This window comes from Ambystoma mexicanum, chromosome 7p (assembly GCF_040938575.1).
Source record: "Ambystoma mexicanum isolate Mex_15411 chromosome 7p, UKY_AmexF1_1, whole genome shotgun sequence".
NCBI classification, from domain to species: domain Eukaryota; kingdom Metazoa; phylum Chordata; class Amphibia; order Caudata; family Ambystomatidae; genus Ambystoma; species Ambystoma mexicanum.
In genome coordinates, this window is record NC_090939.1 from 664,578,747 (window position 1) to 664,597,586 (window position 18,840).

The 18,840-nt window shown below is 43.5% G+C and overlaps 1 protein-coding gene across 2 annotated transcripts in view; it reads right to left on the bottom strand.

Annotated features, from left to right (window-relative positions):
• Window positions 1-18,840, bottom strand: part of LOC138526243 (arylsulfatase H-like) — a 642,213-nt gene that overhangs the window by 586,961 nt on the left and 36,412 nt on the right. The gene's annotated exons all lie outside the window — the stretch shown is intronic.

Genomic DNA, 18,840 nt, shown 5'->3' on the forward strand with positions numbered 1-18,840 from the left:
TTTTCAACATGCAGATATTCTATTAAGACCAGGGTCGTATTCCATATTGAGAACATCATGGCTTTCGCCATCCTCCTGATCAATAAATACAAAATCGTGGACAAGTACATTTAAATATGGCTAGAACACTTGTGGAGGTGCTGGTTCTTTTTTATTTAACAAATCTATTCAGGCAGAAGAAAGCAAAAACAAGCAGAATGATCTTAACAAACCACCAGTTACGGTTAGAACAGCAACATAAGAACATATGATACATTTTTCAGAATTAACATAAAATACTTAAGCACTGTAACTATCAAGATAAAGTGAGCAAATCAGAACACCCATACGCACACACGGCATGTAATGGGCAGGAAAAGGAATAGGGTGAGATGTTCCTGTTACATATGGGGCAGTTTCGGTAAAACCTATTTCCTTCCACATTTCAATTAGTTAATCCAGAGTGTATTAACTTCAAATAAACATCAGACTTTGCTGGCTGTTTATTGGCCATCCTTGATCCAATGTGTAACACAACGTAATATTTGATGTTTTGCAAAATGCCAGGCTTAATTACAAGTTTAGCAGTTCTCTCAAAAGTGGCAGCTAAAGATTTACTGTCACTTAAGTGTGTTATCAAATTCTGATTTGGGTGGTGAAGTGGAGAAAAGACCCCAGACATATGACTGGGGGGTCTTTCCTCCACTTCATTGCCAAAAAAATAAGGAATTATCGCAGGTGCGATTATGGCATGTGAACATTCCTCCAAATCCCCAAGAGGGTTCTATGGTGACCATCGTCACCATGTATAGGGACCAACACTGCATTACCACCACTTGTCATCTTGGGGGATTTACTGTCAGGACAATAAACCGAGGTTGGCAGTATTTTTGCAGCAAACTGCCGAAATCATACGGGGCTTAATGGATTTATCACCACTTTAATGCTAAGCAAAATTCAGACTTGAGGAAGTGGAGTTAAAATCTGTAACATATGTCTTGGGTTCTCCCCCCCCCTTAACTCCTAGAGAATTGAGGAATTATTGAAGGCAGAATTATCACCTATGCCAACTCCTATAAATCCCAAAATGAGTCCTATAAACTCAATGAATAAAGACTAAGAGTAGAGTCATATTTACCACCACAGCAAGTAGTGGTAAACAATTTTGAAACTATTCGCGCAGGTAAACTTCAGCAGTAGAAGATTTAAAAAAAAACATAGGTGTTTAACTGCTTCTTTAGGCAAACGGACTGTGGGGAATTGACCCTACTGAGCTCCTTTCTTAATTTGAGCATTGTGGCCATTTGGTATGGCTGATAGCGGTTACCTGCAATAGCAAAGAATTTAAAAAACAATTGCAGAAATCTTACACATTTCGCTACCTAAAATATGTTTGTAATCAAGTCTTTACAAGTACTCTCTCAAACCATCATGAAGATCCAATAGGATTTCTCAAGACTGAAGGGTTTGTGTAATGTTTTGGTTTTGTACTGGAAGACAACTGGAAAGAGAATGTTGATAGAAAAAATGTATTCTGAGCAAATAACTAAGGTTAGATGTCTTGCTGGGACTACTTCATGCTTCAAGTGTGCAGAGATGATGTGTAGTCCATGGGCAGTGTCTCGCGCAAAGAGAGGGTTGGTAGGTCACTGAATTATAAACAGGAGTCTTCAATGGGAAACTTGGCTCAATGATTTTAGCCAGTGTGCTGTAAAAACAGTCTCTTCTGGAATGGAAGACAGTCTAAAAACTATTCAAGAAATGCTGTCATGATTGTTAGAGATGTACTTGAAGGTGATAGGGAGATGGGGAGATGGGATCCAGGAAGTTGTGCGGATAGGTGAGATCCCTTTCAATTGAATCATGTGTGTCCTGTCTCTTCTCCTGTACTCACGGGTCAAGGTCTGATGCTCACTCTCTTTAATCAAATTGTCAAATTGTGTTCTTTCATTTCACATTAAGCAGTGCTGTCTCCTTCTTACAACTCGCCCCTTTCAATGATCTCAATTTGCTTTTCTCTTTGGTCCCTTGTGCCACTTTACCCCTTTAATTTATATTTTGATCTCTGACATTGAGTCAGAAGAGTATGCAGCTTTGCTTTATTTTTATAATATATGCAGAAGGGGTTTAGATTAAAATAAAATGTATATGAATGATTTCAAATGCTGTTGTAGGATGATATATTTTGCTAGAATGCTTGTTCTAATGACTTGATTCATATTATGTTCCTATAATTTCCTGTTTTCTTCTCCAATAACCTTCAATAAAATCTTTAGGGAAGAATGAAGACGTTGTGTGGAAATCTTATAACAGATGACAAGTAACATGTGTCACTCCCTCTGGTCCCCCCGTGATGTTCCTTTGTGCCCCCCCATTCTCGCACACAGGTGTTGCTGTTTTGCTTGATTCTTCTACCCTGCTCCCCCCTCAAGCCTACTTCTGCAGGAGTCTGTCCTGATACATTCTGGTTTCACCATCACCGTCTTGTGGACAATGCTGGATTTGACTTTTATGGACTTCATTCATTCATGGTGCGTCACCCTCTCTCAACTCTCATGCTGAACTTCTTTTGCATCTTGTACTCATGGTGTACTCCTGAATCATGCTGTTCCCATCTTCATCTTGTGTCCTGGCTTGCAACATTATGTGTTACTACTGACTTCTGCAATTGTATTCACTCTCCCCTCTTGCTTCTCCACTCTTTTGACTGCTAACTCTCTGTTCTCTCCTCCTTTCCCTTCTCCTTTTCCTTATCTTCTCCCCTTACTTTCTTCTATGCACTTACTCTATCAGAATTGTCCCTGGACCTAGTATGATAGCAACCTCGTCTGTCTCCTCCTCCCTCCCCTTACTGGTTTTTTCCCTCCCCAACCCTCTCCAGCACTATCTGAAATGTCGTCAGGCCTAATATGATAGTCGCTTGTTTTGTTCCTCCCCTACCTTTCTGCACCCCTCTCCCTCACCTCTTGTTTTTTTTCCGGCTCTACCAGAAATGTCGTCAGGCCTAGTACGGTAGTCGCCTGTCTGTTTCCATTTCCTTCCCACTCTCCCCCTCCCTTCCTTATCTATGTTTTAGCTCTTGCACTATCTGAAATGTCGTCAGGCCTAGTACGATAGTTAATTTCACATCCTTACTGTTCATGGCCTGTAAGAATGTAATTGTTTTTTCCCTTGTTCCTTTCCTTGCCTCGAAGCGCTTTGAAACACATTGTGAATAGGCGCTATATAAAAAAACTATCATATCATATCATGAAATCACCTAACTGCTATGGAAGTAGTCCACATCTTTTCTAAACTCCACAAACAAAAACCTACATTTTCATAAGCATGCATTGTGTCCCCTTTCCCGCACCTAGGCTATGCCAAGTAGTTCTATATCCAGCTTCCTCAGCGCTCTCTCTAAAATTGCAGTCAGCTTATTTGTTTCTTTTTGGACATGCAACTTTGTTTATTCAATTCTATTTAAATTACAACTTTTCACCTTTTTCTTTGTCCAATTCGAATAAGGGGGCAAAAGGGTTTCAGTGAAGTTTTAAGACAGGTTTGCTCCTAAGGGAGAGTACACCACATGCCAAACAGAGGAATTTCAGTAGATAAATGACTCCCGGCACAGTATGTATCTGGTTTTAATCATTTTTATGGTGAAAGGCACATGTAAATATCACATCTTTATAAAATCACCATCACAGGACATATGATACATTTTTCTACAATCAGTGCACTCTTTGTTTATCCACAATCTATGACCATTTAAGATACTGCCTAATTAGTCCATTGTAGGCTAAAGTATCCCTGAGTGGGTGTGAGTAGAATGTGTCACCTTGAAAGTGGACACTAAAAGCCCTGGTAAAAACAAACACCTACTCAGGTCAGGCCATTACATAAGTGTCTAAATAGGGATACAATGATTGGAGTGCATAACAATGTCCTAAAGAACAATAAACAGCAAGGACATTTAACAAAACTACCCTGGGGGACAAACACGTAATGTTGAAAAGGCAATTGTTAAAAACAGCTACTCATGACAGTTCAAGACTTGGATGGACATCACCTCGGTCACACTTTCTCTGAAATGTCCGACAGCTTTCACGACAACAAAAGAAATCTGTTGCTTGTGGGACACATTCAGCCTCACCGGATGGCAGCTGTTGAATCTGCTCCCAACTTGAAAAGCTTTTTTTCTGAAAATCTTACCGCTCGTTCTTGCTGCCCAGCGTCTCGCATCACTGGTCTGAGAAAAAGGTACACAATGGCCTTGCAATTAATTTATTTTATTGTCACCATTTTCAATATCGACCTTGTGTATTGCTTATGTGGTAATAATTGTTCTGGACCCCTCGATAGCAGCCTGAGCACCATAGTGAAAAGAATTGGAGCCCCCTCAGCACCCAGGTTCACCTCTTGCGAATAGAAGATAGCCACTAAAGAGTGAAGATCATCAGAAGCCTCCAATATTGCACCTCCACCTTAGATACCGTGCTCTACTCACAGTTTCCATTCTTTCCATCTTGCTATCCAATTGCAGAGGATGACGTATGCAATAATGGAACTCAGTATGTTACATAAGCAGTGGTTCTATGCTTTCCAAATCTCTTCTGGCAAATTTAAGCTCCTTGATCTAAATTCCATGCAGCCTCAAATTGATCATACCCAGTAAGGACTCATTTGTGGAGACTGTTTTATTAACCTCATCTATTTTTGTATGCAGAGGTTCCATCAATGCCTTAAGCGCTTTCCTCCCTTTGGATAAATCAGTCACATCTCCTTTTGGGTCTTTCGCCGTGCAAAATTCTTAATCTCTATGACTCTGTTTGTAGCCTCAAAATGGTGGAAGACGGGTTTAACAACGTTAGCCCCTGAATGTAATTATTTTGTGTTTTGTATCACTCTGCATGTACGCAGAAACATCAGAGCATCAAAGATGGTGGGAAGGAAAAAGGAAGGAGGGATTGAGCAGGATTAATAAAACAATAGACATTTTCTAGGATTTTACAATATCTTAAAATTAAGAGGATTCCCATAATCCCTGGCAATACTGTACGCCTCTCACCTACATTACATGCACATAAATGCATCAAAATTGGATAGATTGAATCTGACTGATTTCTTTTTTGCTTCAATATTGAATTTGATTATTCTAAAGGAAAAGCCAGCTTTTAATTAAGTAGCTTACAACCAGGAGGGTTATAGGTTAGGTTTTTAGCAGTGGAGTGACAAAAACTTTTTTGTCACCCACGACCAGCAATGGGCAGTTCATCCCTCACACCTCTTAAATATACAGCTTATATTTACCCGCTTAATTTGTCGTTTAACAGAACAGAAAATCTATTCCAGCTTGATTTGTGAGTTTTGATTACCATCATCGCAGATTAATGTAATCATTTGAACGTTAGGGGCAAATAACAAGGCTGAAAGACATGCAGGGTCCAATCAGGATTTATGACCATAAGCATTTCTAAAGTGAAGTGTAGCTATGTTCAGGTAAGCGTGTTGAAGAAGGCGTGGAGGGCTATGCCCTTCTTTTAAATAAGGTGGTTTGGCTCAAGCCCTCAGATTCATGGGAAGGGAGTTGTAAAGATCAGGCTGGACACTGCAAGTCTTCTCTTCCTATATTTAGTCTTTGTGAAAGATGTTCATGCTAAGTTGTTCGTTGAGCTGTTAGTTGAGCTGGATCGACCTGGGAATGTACTTGCACTGATTGTCAGATACATATGTGGATCCATGGTTCCACAAAAGCTTTCCTAGGTATATAGGAGACGTTAGACTGTACATTGGTGTATCTGTGGCCAATGGATTTTTTTCAGGGCCCCTGTAACAACCACTTATTATTTCAGCTCAAACAACAGATGTTCGAGATTGCATGGATCTTGACAGGTCTTTCTTATAAAAAACAATCAGAAGGCTGTTGCAAAAGTTGAGTTATGATGAGAGGAGTCCATGGACCAGCTGAAGTCTGTTACTCATTGAAAGCATTGCAAGAATCATTTGCTGTAAGCTCAAAGTGTGGTGACCACTACTCACTATGGATGAGATATGGTGGGAGAAATGAAGGTGTTGGTCCAAGGCGACCTTGAGAATCTGATTATGGCGGCTAGTAGTGCATCAGGAATTGCATCCAACAGCGAAAGGTTGGGATGACAGTTGAAGGCAAATGGGTACACATGAGAATTTAGGTAAACATAGTTTTCAGCGTGAGTTGACTAACTGTCATCCATGCTTACACCACCAACATGCATTCAAAGGGTTTGGATGCCTGTGTGAGCTAAGTTGTGGCACAGGGGGGATTCTAAAAAGTATGTTGTTGGCCCAGATACTGAATGCCATATTAACAAACTCTAGGATGCCTGCTGGCAGGGAGACGGTGTAGATGTTGCAGAGCCTTTGATAGGGTGGCAACACTTGTGGAATTCCACAGGACAGCTTGAAAGGATTTGACATAAAAAGCTTCCATTTCTCTGTGGCTCTGTGGTTTGTTAGGAAATAAGGTATCCATGCTAGGGTTCCCATGTGGGATTCTGGTCTTGCCAGCTAGGTGTTATAGTCCAGGGTGTTAAAGGCAGTGATCAGGTCCAGTAGAATTATGTAAGCTAGGCAGTGTACATCTAGGTTAATCACAGTATCTTCTCTGGGGTCTAGCAATGAGCTATCTGTCTTTACTATGCCTGAAGCCAGATTACTGGTTGTGGAATGGGTGGCGATTATTTGCAATATTCCTGCAGATGCAGGGTGGATATCGGGCAGTAGTTGGCAAGGACTTTCAGATAGAATACTGTTTTTTCAGTAGGGGCATTACTGCTTTCTTCAGGAGAGCTGGAAGGTTAACTGTGCATCGGTATAGTTTGCATATTTAATTGAGGGGTGTGCCCAGGGAGGGAGGCAAGGTCTTAGTCAGGTGAGGTATGGAGGGGAAGCAATGGGTCTTAGAAAATGTTATTTGCTTCATGTTGTACAGTGTATCCTCTATGGTTGGAATTCTTTGAAGGTTGCACTGATATGAGAGGGTGATGTGTGCTTGATCGGCTGGATTTTTGGCATGGGGATGGAGTATTTGATTGTTTCTACTTTGGCGGCGAAGAAGGAAGCCATCTTCTCCATCAGCTCTTGGTTGGGTTGCCCTGACGAGGTCGCTTGGGATGGGTTCACTAGTTTCTTGAAGGCTTCTAAAACTTCTATGGGTTTAATGGCAGCCTTGTTAATATGGTTATGAATGCCAGTGGTTTTTTCTGGTTGATGGTGAATGTGTATTTTCTGGCATGTTGAAAGCATTTTTATTTGTTCTAAATATTTTGGGGATATCGCCCTAACTCAAGTTCGGACCCTCTTGGTTCAAGATAGCTAGGAAGCAATTGAATAATTCTTTATTTTCCTTATCAGGCTTCTTTTAATTGGAAGGGTGTACATGTTTCCCAGGATTATGCAGGAGCAACCGAGTGCAACAAGGGTATTGAACCAATTAAAGGGTACCAATTGAAGGGTATTAAAGGGTATTGAGAGAGGTGCTCCCATGAATATTTTTTTAAATAATAAGTTAAAAGGGAGCATTTTACAGCACACTTTCGGATAACAGTTGTGTAAAAAGTCCCACAGTTTGCAATTGGTTTTATAGAGTAGCACATGAAAATAAACCCCATAGATGCCAAGTCAACGATAGTCCACAGGATCATTTGCCAAAGCATTTTCATGATGCCTTTGCCTGTAATATAATATATTTTCATGCTGGCTGTGCCCATAGACGTCTTTGCTGGCACCATCAATATATGCCAGTATTCCGAAACAAAAACAAACTCATATTTGCTTGCCCATAATGCGCTATATATATATGTGTGTGTGTATATATATATATATATATATATATATATATATATATATGTATATATTCAATGAAAAAACTTAGTTAAGGGGACGTTATGGTCAAGATGCACTGATACAAACCTATGATGTTCAATGGAAAGACGTTGTTACAGGAACGTTATGGTTACAGGTAAAACCGAAAAAACTCAGAAATTCACCAGTTATGGTAAGCTAGGCAACCATAACTCGCGCCACCAGTGTGCATTGCTAAGACTAACACCCAGGACATCACAGATGACATCACAAATATCATTGATGACATCAATGATGACATCACATGTGTGGCTCACTTCTTTTGTTCACTAAAATATCTAGGCCAGGTGGTGTTGTTCACTGACATTCAGAATATTAAAATTCAAAAGGTGCTGGATATCTAGACGTTAACCTTATCATATGTTCTTAAAGTACTTTCCTTAGGGTTTGGTCTCAGCTCATGGTGCACATACATGGGGCAATAGCAGGCCTCAAGCACACAATTCATTTCTTCCTTACTTTAGTTTCCCTGTATGTGCCTCTGATTTGTATGCATTATGGGTCTTCATATGTACTGTTTGTACTAGCACAAGTGTGTAGTAATTCTTGAATTGTTAGCTAGTTATTACATGTTTAACATTACACAATCACTCCTGACATCTTGTTAGCAACATTAACCTAGCCCCCAACTTGACAAAATCCATTTAGACTTATAATCTTTCTGAAAACTTTTGTCCACATTCGTCAAACGGCAGCAAAGTTATAAGCCATCTAAAAATGTTGAGACCCCCTCTAATTTAGCCCCCTCCTGAGCAAATCCCACCATACTTTACAAAGACATGTATATATTTTGATTTAAAATCGTTTTGCAATGTTTTGGGCAGATTTGTCAAATGGCACCACATTAATAAGCCTTTACAATATTTTGGGACACCCCTCTAATGTTGCCCCCCCCTTGACAGAATCCCACTAAACTTTGCAAGAACATATATATCTAGACTTAAAATCGTCTTGGAAACATTTGTGCAGATTTGTCAAATGGTACCACATCAATAAGACTTTACATTATTTTGGGACCCCCTCTGATTTCATCCCCACTTCCCACCACACTTCGAACAGCCTTCCAGTACCAGGTCCAGTACCAGGTCCAGTACCAGGTCTAGAATGGAATTCCAAAATTTCATGCAGTTTCATTGAGTGGTGCCAAAGTTATAAGCCATCCAAGAACCGCTCCTGAACATCTGAAGTGTCCCTGAACTTCACAGGACTGTTCACAAACATCTGGACCGCTCGCAGACGTTTACGGTGAAAAATACCAGTTTGTTGGCTTCTTATGGCCATATCCCATCACATCCAAATCACCCCTCACCTCCCCAGAGATTGTTTGAAAAGTTTGACAAGTGTAATGTGTTTTTTTATATGTTTTTACTGAAATGCCTGCGGACACCGGCGAATGTCCGCGAATCCAACATGGCAGGTGTTTCCAAATATCTGACGCACTGCACGCTTTTCACCATCCAATCAGTGGGCGCATCCGATGTCCGTGGACATCATGTAGCCCTCTGGACCAATCGGAGTCCTGTCCACGAACTGAACAGGGAAATGGGTCTGCGGAGCAGAGCCAGATATCACATTTTTATTTGGACCTACATTTTGCCCGTTTTTTAAAAAAGTACTGGACGGATTTCCACCAAATTTACAAAGGCACGGTTTCAGGACCAAGCTGCCACTCCTGTCGTGAATCTGGTGAAAATCCATCAAGCGGTTTGGGCTGTAGGCATGAGTAACGTTTTTCTCCATTCAGTCATTTGTAAGAAGATTCAATACAGCACTACAGCCAAGTCAATGCCTAGCCTAGGATACTGAATGAAAAACCCTTATTGATATATCTTTATGTCCAGGTTCATATTCTGGATGACAACCCCTGTATAACACCCCTCTCTTAGAATCCCCCTGACCCCACTGAGCCAAGAAGTAGATCTGTTTTGCAAGTTTAAAAGGTTTATTGAAAAATAATTAAACAGTATATATATATATATCACACTTTTATAATGAATTAATAATTGAATATCACACTTAATCTGAATAATGGATAGTCTGGCACTAGCACACTTCTTTATAATCAATGATGAGTGGGTAAAGGATGGATAAGATAGCAACAATACTTTTATGGTTTCAAATAGATGCAATGTGGAATGAAAATGCAGTACAGAAAATAACTTGATAGGATTTCAGCAAAAGACAATGTAATCATTTTCTTGGACAATTCACCCCCCCTTTATGCAATGTAAGGAGATGAAGATGAGAGCACACAGTTCTTAGGAATGCAATCAAATAGAATTCAGTTCAATTCCCCCCCAGCAGCTTATACAACAGATAGGAGTTTTGAAACACAGGCAAAATGCTTTGAATATGGTGACAATGCAGTGAGAAATATGCTGAAAATGCTTTTAATTCCCTTCAGGAGGTTCAGGGTGAGTGGTATCTAGTTAATATTAGTTCAGGCTCACTCTAGCAATGATTCAGGGATGGTTCTTAGGAGGCAAACAAAATTTTAGCAGTTCAGGCAAAAGCTGCTGATTTTTACAGGTGGCTGAAATCAGGCCATATCGCAAATCGCGGTAAAATTCGCGAGTGCGTGAATCGTGATTACGGAGGCACTATAAGGAGTAGCAAGTCGGTTTTAAAAGTTCAAAGCGACAGGTTACAGCTTGCAGCTAGAAAATGACAGGTGACAGTTCTACCTAGGTTAAATAGATTGAATTATATTATATTAAACTAAGGGATATGTTCTGAGTTTTGCTGAGTACTCACAAGAGATTTTGGACAGGAAGGCAACTTTGTCACGGATCCGGTCACTGCGCACAGCACTTCACAGCGATCTAGTCTCCGGTTCCGAGTACAGCTCTGCTTTCTGGGTCACCGGCACTGCTCCTGGATCTTGGGCTCTGCTGGTCTGGTCTAGCACCAGTCTGCACGGCTCCTTGTCCCACTTTCTCCGGAGGCAGCGCTGATCTGCACGGCTCCTGGACACTGCTACCGGTCCCGGCAATGTTCCAGGCAGGGAATTCAAACAGCTCGCCCGGCTGTTGATAGTTGGTTAGGTTTGCTGGATGCTGAGGCCTGCTGAGAAGATTTCTCAGTCTGTGGGTTTAGGCCCTTACTTTGAGTTCTGGATCAAGTTCTTTGGAGTTTTAAAGTCTAAGTGTTGGATCTGGTGCCTTCTGGATGTTGTGTGGTCCGGCAGAGCGCGTTGCAGCAAATGGATTTCAATTCCCTCCACCTGGGTTTCAATGTTCCTTTTATATGTTTTGAAAGCGGGTGTGTGCGCAGCATCACTAATCCAGCCCCTCTCTCAATTTATCATTGGTCAAGCTTTCCTTTCTCTCTTGATTGGGGGAAAGAAGTGGAGTGTCAGAGCGATGTCATTATATGGCCTGCAGAAAGGACACTCCCCTGTCAAATTGCACACAAATCTATATTTGATCAAAATACACATTTCTCAAATACATAGTGGTTTGTCATTGCATGTACATATTACCTATCACATGAGGTAGTCTCTGTCCCAAATCTGCTCTTCCTGGGGGCTTGCATTCAAAAATGGCAACTTATTTTCGATTTTAGTGGGTTATGCAACCTTGGTTCTTCATTAAAAGTTATACACATATACACAGGCTGTCCATACCTACTCCAGTAAATTCCCATATCTCTAGCTTAAATACAGTGTCTGTGGTGTCAATAAATAGCGGGGTTTTGCCCCAGAACATCGCACAAATTGGAGTTTGGGCTTGGATCGAAGGTACATTTTTTAAATTAAGGCTCTCAAAGTTATAAATTCCTGTCATTTGATTACAAAGAGTTATCAGTATTTTTATAAACTGTATTTTTACTGCAATTCAGCTCTCAGAGCGTTAGTCTCCTCCTCCTAGAAACTTGGGGGGGTCAGAAACCATGCATCTGCTGGCAGGCAGGCCTTTGTTGACAGGAAACAGTCAAAATCAACATATTGTATTCAAGTGCAAGAGCCTATTGTGTGGTCTCCAGGAGGCTGCCAGCCAGTCTGCCTTCTATCAGTCAAGGGGTCATGTGAGATTCTAACTCCTGGTGTGAATCTCTGGAGGTGAGAGGTTTCCCAGCCTTTTGGCCTGTTAATCAAATCAGATTGTCTTCTGGGAACAGCATGTGGTTAAGATTTTAACTAACTCCCAGCCTTTGATGTAAAGGCCTCTCCTGCAACTCCTGACATGCAGTTTCCCTGTCAGAGTTTAGACCGCTAGCGCCGCCTTGAGGTATTTATCGGTACTGCGTCCATTTTTTGGATCAGTCTTGAATGAATGCATTTCAAACAAGAGATTTTACATGGAAGTATATTATCCAGGTTCAGCACATGGCACTGGTGTGGTTCTGCAGTAAAATAATTTTGTGCCCGTTGAAGGAATGAATTCCCAATAGTTGTGGGTTGCTTTTGGCAATCAGCATTGCCCCTTTTGCAATGGTTTCAGGCTACTGTGTGGGTAGCCCAATGGTGGTTTTAGGCAGTGCCTTCCTGTGCTCACAACATAGGCAAGAATGGGTGGCAGCCTATTCTTCATGCATTTCCCTGTGCATTTTCTGGGAAGTTCTGGCCATCATGATGTTTTCCATGCCAGTACTGCACAGTTTTCCTATTCTGGCGTACATGTGGGCTTTTTGGCCATCTTGTATTTTCTAAGCCCACAGCACCAAATGTTGCAGCATGATAGCTCAAACGTGGGTCAGGACACCCAACAAAGCCCCCCCATGCGACTGCACTTTGAATTTGAGTCGATGGGGAGTCGAGTGCACAGGAGGTTTTGACCCACGTTTGGTATGTCCGCATAATCTTCTTCCAATTCTGCAATGGCACAGTTCAGCATCTTTTCCTCCCTCCAGTCGATCAATCAGTTCTCCTTGCTGGTCCTGATGGGAGGATTGGGCGGTACCCCGGGCCCCTCGGGTCTCTGCTCCCGGTCTCCGGATCGTCCTCCTTGGCCAGTCTCCAGGTTTTCTTTCTCCTAGGACGACAAAGGAAGAGCGGCAATACCTATTCATGGACATTTCTCCCCCACCATTGATATAGTGGGGTGGCATATATATTTTAGAACTCAACAGATATGAACATGCACATTTTTTTAAATTAAGAGACAGGAACACATAAACTTGAGAAACACAGAATTTGATAGGCTATATGTAGGATCTTTTAGGGTTGGAATTGCATTACTCTGGAGCGGTACCCTCTGGGATTACCGAGGACTCCTCCAGTTGCTGCAAAGTGTGCCTGGGATGGCAACACTTCAACTGGTTTATGTGGACCCACTTGTCTTCCCCCTCTGCCAAACCGCCTTTGGGGATGCGGATCTTGTAGGCCACAGGGGAGATCTTGTCTATAATCTCAAAGGGTCCCTTCCATGTAGGCAAGAATTTTCGCTGTTTGGCCTGGTTCCTTTGGAAATTGTATAGATAGGCCCGATCACCCACCTTATATTCCTTTCGGGTAGTTTTTAAATCATAGTGGGTCTTCATGCTCTCGGCTGATCTTTCTAGATTCCGCTGAGCATAGGCAAAAGCATGCTGAAGGTGTTTCCTTAAATTCTCCACATACTCATGAGTTGTGGAGGCATTCATCAACGTTTGCTCTTGGGTTCTGTAGAGCAAATGCTGAGGAAGCACCATCTTGCGTCCAGTCATCAACTCAAATGGTGACATTTTGGTTGCAGATGAAGGGGTAGATCTGATGGCCATTAGGACCAGAGGTAATCGGATATCCCAACTTGACCCCGAATCTGCCACAAACTTTTTTAAGATGCTCACAATTGTCCGGTTGTAGCATTCCACTGCTCCAGAAGAAGCTGGCCTGTAAGCAATGTGTAGCTTTCTCTTGACCCCCAGTATCTCCCACATCTTTGTCATCACTTCAGTGGTGAAGTGGCTACCTCTGTCTGACTCAATCCTTTGAGGTAGACCAAAACGGGAAAAGATGTGGTTAATCATCAAGGCAGCTGCCGTTTCTGCCTTGCAGTTTGGGGCTGGGAGACATTCCACCCACTTGGTAAACAAGCATGTCACAGTCAACATGTACTTATTCCCCCCAGCGGAGCGAATCACGGGGCCTACAAAGTCGATTTGTAAATCTGACCATGGGAGTGTCATTCCCCTCTTTTGGAGAGGCGCCCAGTGTGTGAGGGATGTTGGCTGAAATTGTGCACACACAAGACAACCCTTCAAATATTAGTTGAGGTCCTGGCGCATGTGTGGCCAGTAGGCAACCTCTCTTAAGATCTCAAGTGTTGTATGAAACCCCCTATGACCGGTGGTAGCCGCATCATGGGCGTGACTTAACATCAGGCTTCGGAAGGAGGTAGGAACCACCCACTGATCATGGCCAGCTTGGGATTTTCTTACCAACAAACCGTCTTGGATCCGGAACATTTTTGGACATTTCATCAACACTCTAAGGTCCTCTTTCCCGTTGTAATCGGTATCCGTCAGGGGAAAGTTCTCAGGGTCCTCAATGTGTTGGTAAAATTTACCAATTATTGGATCCCCCTTCTGAGCGGTAATCAAATCAGCATCAGGGGTCTCCTTACTCCATTGTGCAATTGAAAGATCATTGTGAGCATTTGTCTGGGACCTAGTGATAGCAGTGACCTGGATTTCCCCCAACAGGGACTCAATCTCAATTAGATCCCCTTGGATGGCCCCAGTTTTGGCCAGCTGATCAGATAAGTCATTTCCAGTTTTGTCTGGCCCCTCTACTTTGGAATGACCCTTGATCTTTTTCCAATAGATGGTCATCTCATTCGAGGTGACCAGATCATCAATGTTTTGGATCAACTTCCCATGTTTCAAGGGTTTGTTGTTAGCACATAACATGCCTCTGGTTTTCCAATTAACCAGGTGCTCCACGAACCCGTTCCGTACATAATCAGAATCTGTGATTATGACCAGTTCGTGGAGTTGATGTTGGACAGCAGTGAGGATGGCTTGATGCACAGCCATCAATTCTGCCACCTGACTACTTCTGGGACCAATTTTGTATCCAGCAGAGGGTTCTGGGGACTCATTCACCCATGCATTCCCTACGCCGTCCACCAGTTCTTTCTCCCCGTTGTTGTCAACATGGTAAGAGCATCCATCCACATAAACTGTGGGCATTCCCTCACACTTGTCCTCTTCAAAGACTTTGTGTGGGGAATTAAGGTATGCCTCCATGTTGTCCTTGATTTTTAGACTTTCGTCCTCGAGACAGTTTTCTCTGGCACAATCATGCAAGTCAGCCAGACCTTGCGCAAGGGGACTCTTCTTGTTTTGGCCATATCTGACCTCCACAGGAAAGCCTTGCATTGACAGAATCCAGGAAGTAATTTGGGAATTACTCACATTTCCGGCCCGGATTCTGTCACTTTGGAGATATTGCAGAGGCTGGTGTGGAGTCTCCACTATGATGTGTTCCCCATGGATGAACGGGCGGTAATTCTTCAATGCCCACACCGTTGCCAGGAGTGCCTTCTCACAATCGTTGAATTTTTCCTCCACAGAGGATAAAGTTTTGCTCGCATAGGAGATTACTTTATTGACCTTGTCATGCTTTTGGTATAATACTGCCGTCAAGCACGTATTAGAGAACCCTGTCTCCAGGAAGAACTCCTTGTTTCTGACAGGGTAAGCTAGGCAGGGTGCTTGTGAGAGGCTTCTTTTGAGTTGCCTTACTGCCTCGGCTTGTTCTGGACCCCATTCCCACTTGACCCCCCCCTTCAGGAGATGAATCAGGGGTCTGGTGATCTCTGCGTAGCCCTCAATGAACTTTCTTCTGTAATTAGTCAGTCAGAGGAGGCTCCTTAGTTCCCGCAGAGTTGTAGGGTCTTTCAGTTTCTGAAGTGCTTCCACTTTCTTTTCCTGGGGACAGAGACCCTGAGGAGTAATCTCATGCCCCAAGAAATTAACACGGGTTCTACACCACTGTGCTTTCTGAAAGGAAAGTTTTGCTCCGGCGGCCCTCAACTGGGTCAGAACATAACGGATCTCTGCTATGTGTTCCTCCACAGATGAACTTTTGATGAGGACATCATCTACATAAGCCAGGTTACCCCTTGCACCCAGGTCGGGCATGGCCTTGTGTAGGAAAATGTTGAATTCATTGCCGGAGTTGAGGTATCCGAAGGGAGTCCGGGTCCATGTGTACTGCTGGCCCCAAAGGTAAAAGCCAGCTTGTATTGGTCCTCCCTACTGACAGGCACAGTCCAGTATCCATTGGTCAGGTCTATTGCAGTGAATACCTGTGACCCCTGGATCTGGGCCAGCCCTTGGTCAATGTAGGGCAGAGGCCATCGGGAAGTATGGACCCGTTTGTTGAGCTCCCTGAGGTCGGCGCAGAGTCTCCACTGGCCGTTTGGCTTCAATATTCCCAGCACCGGATTATTGAAGGTGCTGTGTATTGGACGAATTATTCCCCGGGACTCAAGGTTCTTAATTATTTCAGTGAGGGACTCCATGGATGCGAGAGGCAAACGATATTGCTTCACAAACACTGGAGTCATTCCAGGGTCCGTGGGAATTGTTGTTGTGTGGATGTCGGTGCAACCACAGTCATATGAGTCTACCGCAAAGAGATCTTGGAAATCCAAGAAAACTTGTTTCAACTTTTGCTTCTGTTCCAGAGTCACACAGGCATCAGCTAGGTTGACTCTCTCTTCCACCATCTGCCTGAAGCCTGGAAAGACTTCTGGTTTGGCTATCTCAGCGGCCTCCTCCAGCTGGGTGGAGAAGTCCCTGGTCAGAGTGCTGATTTGGACTGGAGGCCTCAGGTGGGAAAGGCAATCCTCATGGACCTGGAAAATCACCTCATCCCTCCTGAAGTCACAAGTCACATCTTCCTTACCATAAGGGCAGGAAGTGTACACCAGGGAGTTCCCCCCATGCCGGGTAAAAATCCTGTCTGGTGTTGTATTGTCATCACTGTCACTGTCAAAACAATCCTTGGGGATTGGTCCTAACAGTTCATTTCCTAAATCAATGGAAAAATGTCGGTCATCAACCGCCATTCCAATAATGGTGCCTGCGGCTAGAGTAATACTCTTTAAGTCGCTGTTATCCACCTCTATTGGAATGGTGTCATGTTCTATGTTGACTAATGGTGTTGGGTTTACCCCCAACCCTTGCTGTTGGAGAGAAGCATTTAGATGTATATAAGCATCAGGGTTTTGCAATTTTTGTCCTCTTTTAACTTTCACTTCCAGGGAGAATTGTCGGGTCCTTTCTGGGATGGTGACTTCCTCTTTGATCTGAATTTCAACTGCATAAGGTAGCAATTGAGCTGACCTAAATGCTTTTTCTGGATCATCAAAGCCCATGGGATTATCCACTAATCGGGACCAAGCTTTGAAGTTTATTAGGTCCAAACTAATGGCAAAGCGATTGAGAATGTCACTGCCTAAGTAAAAGGCAGCAGTGACGTCTCGCACGCCCCAACAAATATGGACTATGCTCTTGTTGCCAATGGAGATTTTGAGCATATACCTGCTTGGCAGGAGATGTTTGGAATTAGGTGCTTCCAGGTCCATTTCCCATTTGTCTATCAGTTTGAATGTGGGAATGGCTGGAGCTTTTGGGAGTTGGCGGAACATGGCTTCGCTGATGAAGCTCTTACCGTTGTTCACACACACTCGAGCGAGAACAGAGTCCTTCCCATCATTTGACTGGACAGGGATGAACACCTGCTCTCCAATTTGCTGAACATCAGCCAGGCTCTGAGCTGATTTCACATCTTTCTGGACGATAGGAGTGGGAGTTTCTGATTGTGGATTAGTAAAGAATTTCAGGGTGTTTCCTTCCAGTGTGGAATACCACCTTAAACTGGAAGGAAGGTTGATTTTCAGAAATAGAGAGGACCCCCCATCACCGGTCTGTTGTCCTACTGCTATTACTGTCACGTCTGGAGTTTGGTTGTTCTGGAAGTGAAATTCTACTTGGTCAGATTTTTGTTCAACCATGTGGCAGGTGCCGTTTAAACTAACATGGTTGACACTCTGTTTTAATTTTATTGGTCGGCTAGTCTGGGTCCAGAGGACCTTGTTTACACAATCTATTAGGGGTGACAACCTTCTCAGGAGGTCATTCCCTAGTAAACAAGGGGTGCCCTCTGGAGTCACTACTATGACCGGGTGTTTCACCTTGTGTCGCCCAATTTTAATGTCCAAGTCTGCAGTCCCCTCGGCAGGAGTTTCCTTCCCGTCAAAGTTCTGCAGTTGTCCAGGAAGAGAGGTGAGAGGAATACGGTAATTCTCCCCCCTTCCTGCATTTAGTTCCTCAAAGGCCCCTCTGGACAGAAGGGTAGCTTGTGATCCAGTGTCCACCAGTGCCAAAATTGTACCCTGCCCCTGTACTTGTACCGGGGCATAGTATCTTCCCTCCTTCTCCTCAAGGGGGCACAGATAATGCACATTTTTGGACAACTGGTGGGCTAACTTTCTGGTTTTGGACATTGCTAGAGAAGAGATTTGGGCAGAATTCTGTGGAGAGTCTTGGGAATCTGAAAGAAAAAGTTGGCAACTGGAGATCAGAGCCATGGTGGGTTCCCCTGGTTCCGGTTCCGGGCCGCCCCGCCCTTTTTGGAGGCAGTCACCAGGATGGGTTTGAACCAGGGGATTTTGGTATTGTCGGTTCTGGGATGAGATGATGGGCGGCGGTAGCTCAGTCTCCACATCTCCCCAGTCTGAATTGGCATCCCTTGGGACCCATTTTTCCTTGGGAGGAGTTCCCCCATCTCTGAAGGAGAAGATCCTTTTCCCAGGATCTTCTGAGGATCCCTCCCCCTCAACTTGGAAGACCTGTACCTCCTCCACAAAGTGGGTCTGTTTGGGTCCTTTGTTTCTCCTACCCCCCCTCTGCTCCTTGGGAGGCAGGCTTTCAGGGGCAGGAGATTTTGTTTCCGGTTCCTGGTTTTCCAGGGGCTGTTTACAAGTTGGGAAGGAAGCTTCCTCCAAGGCTTTACAACCCCCTTCCCCTTGTGCCTCCTCCCTG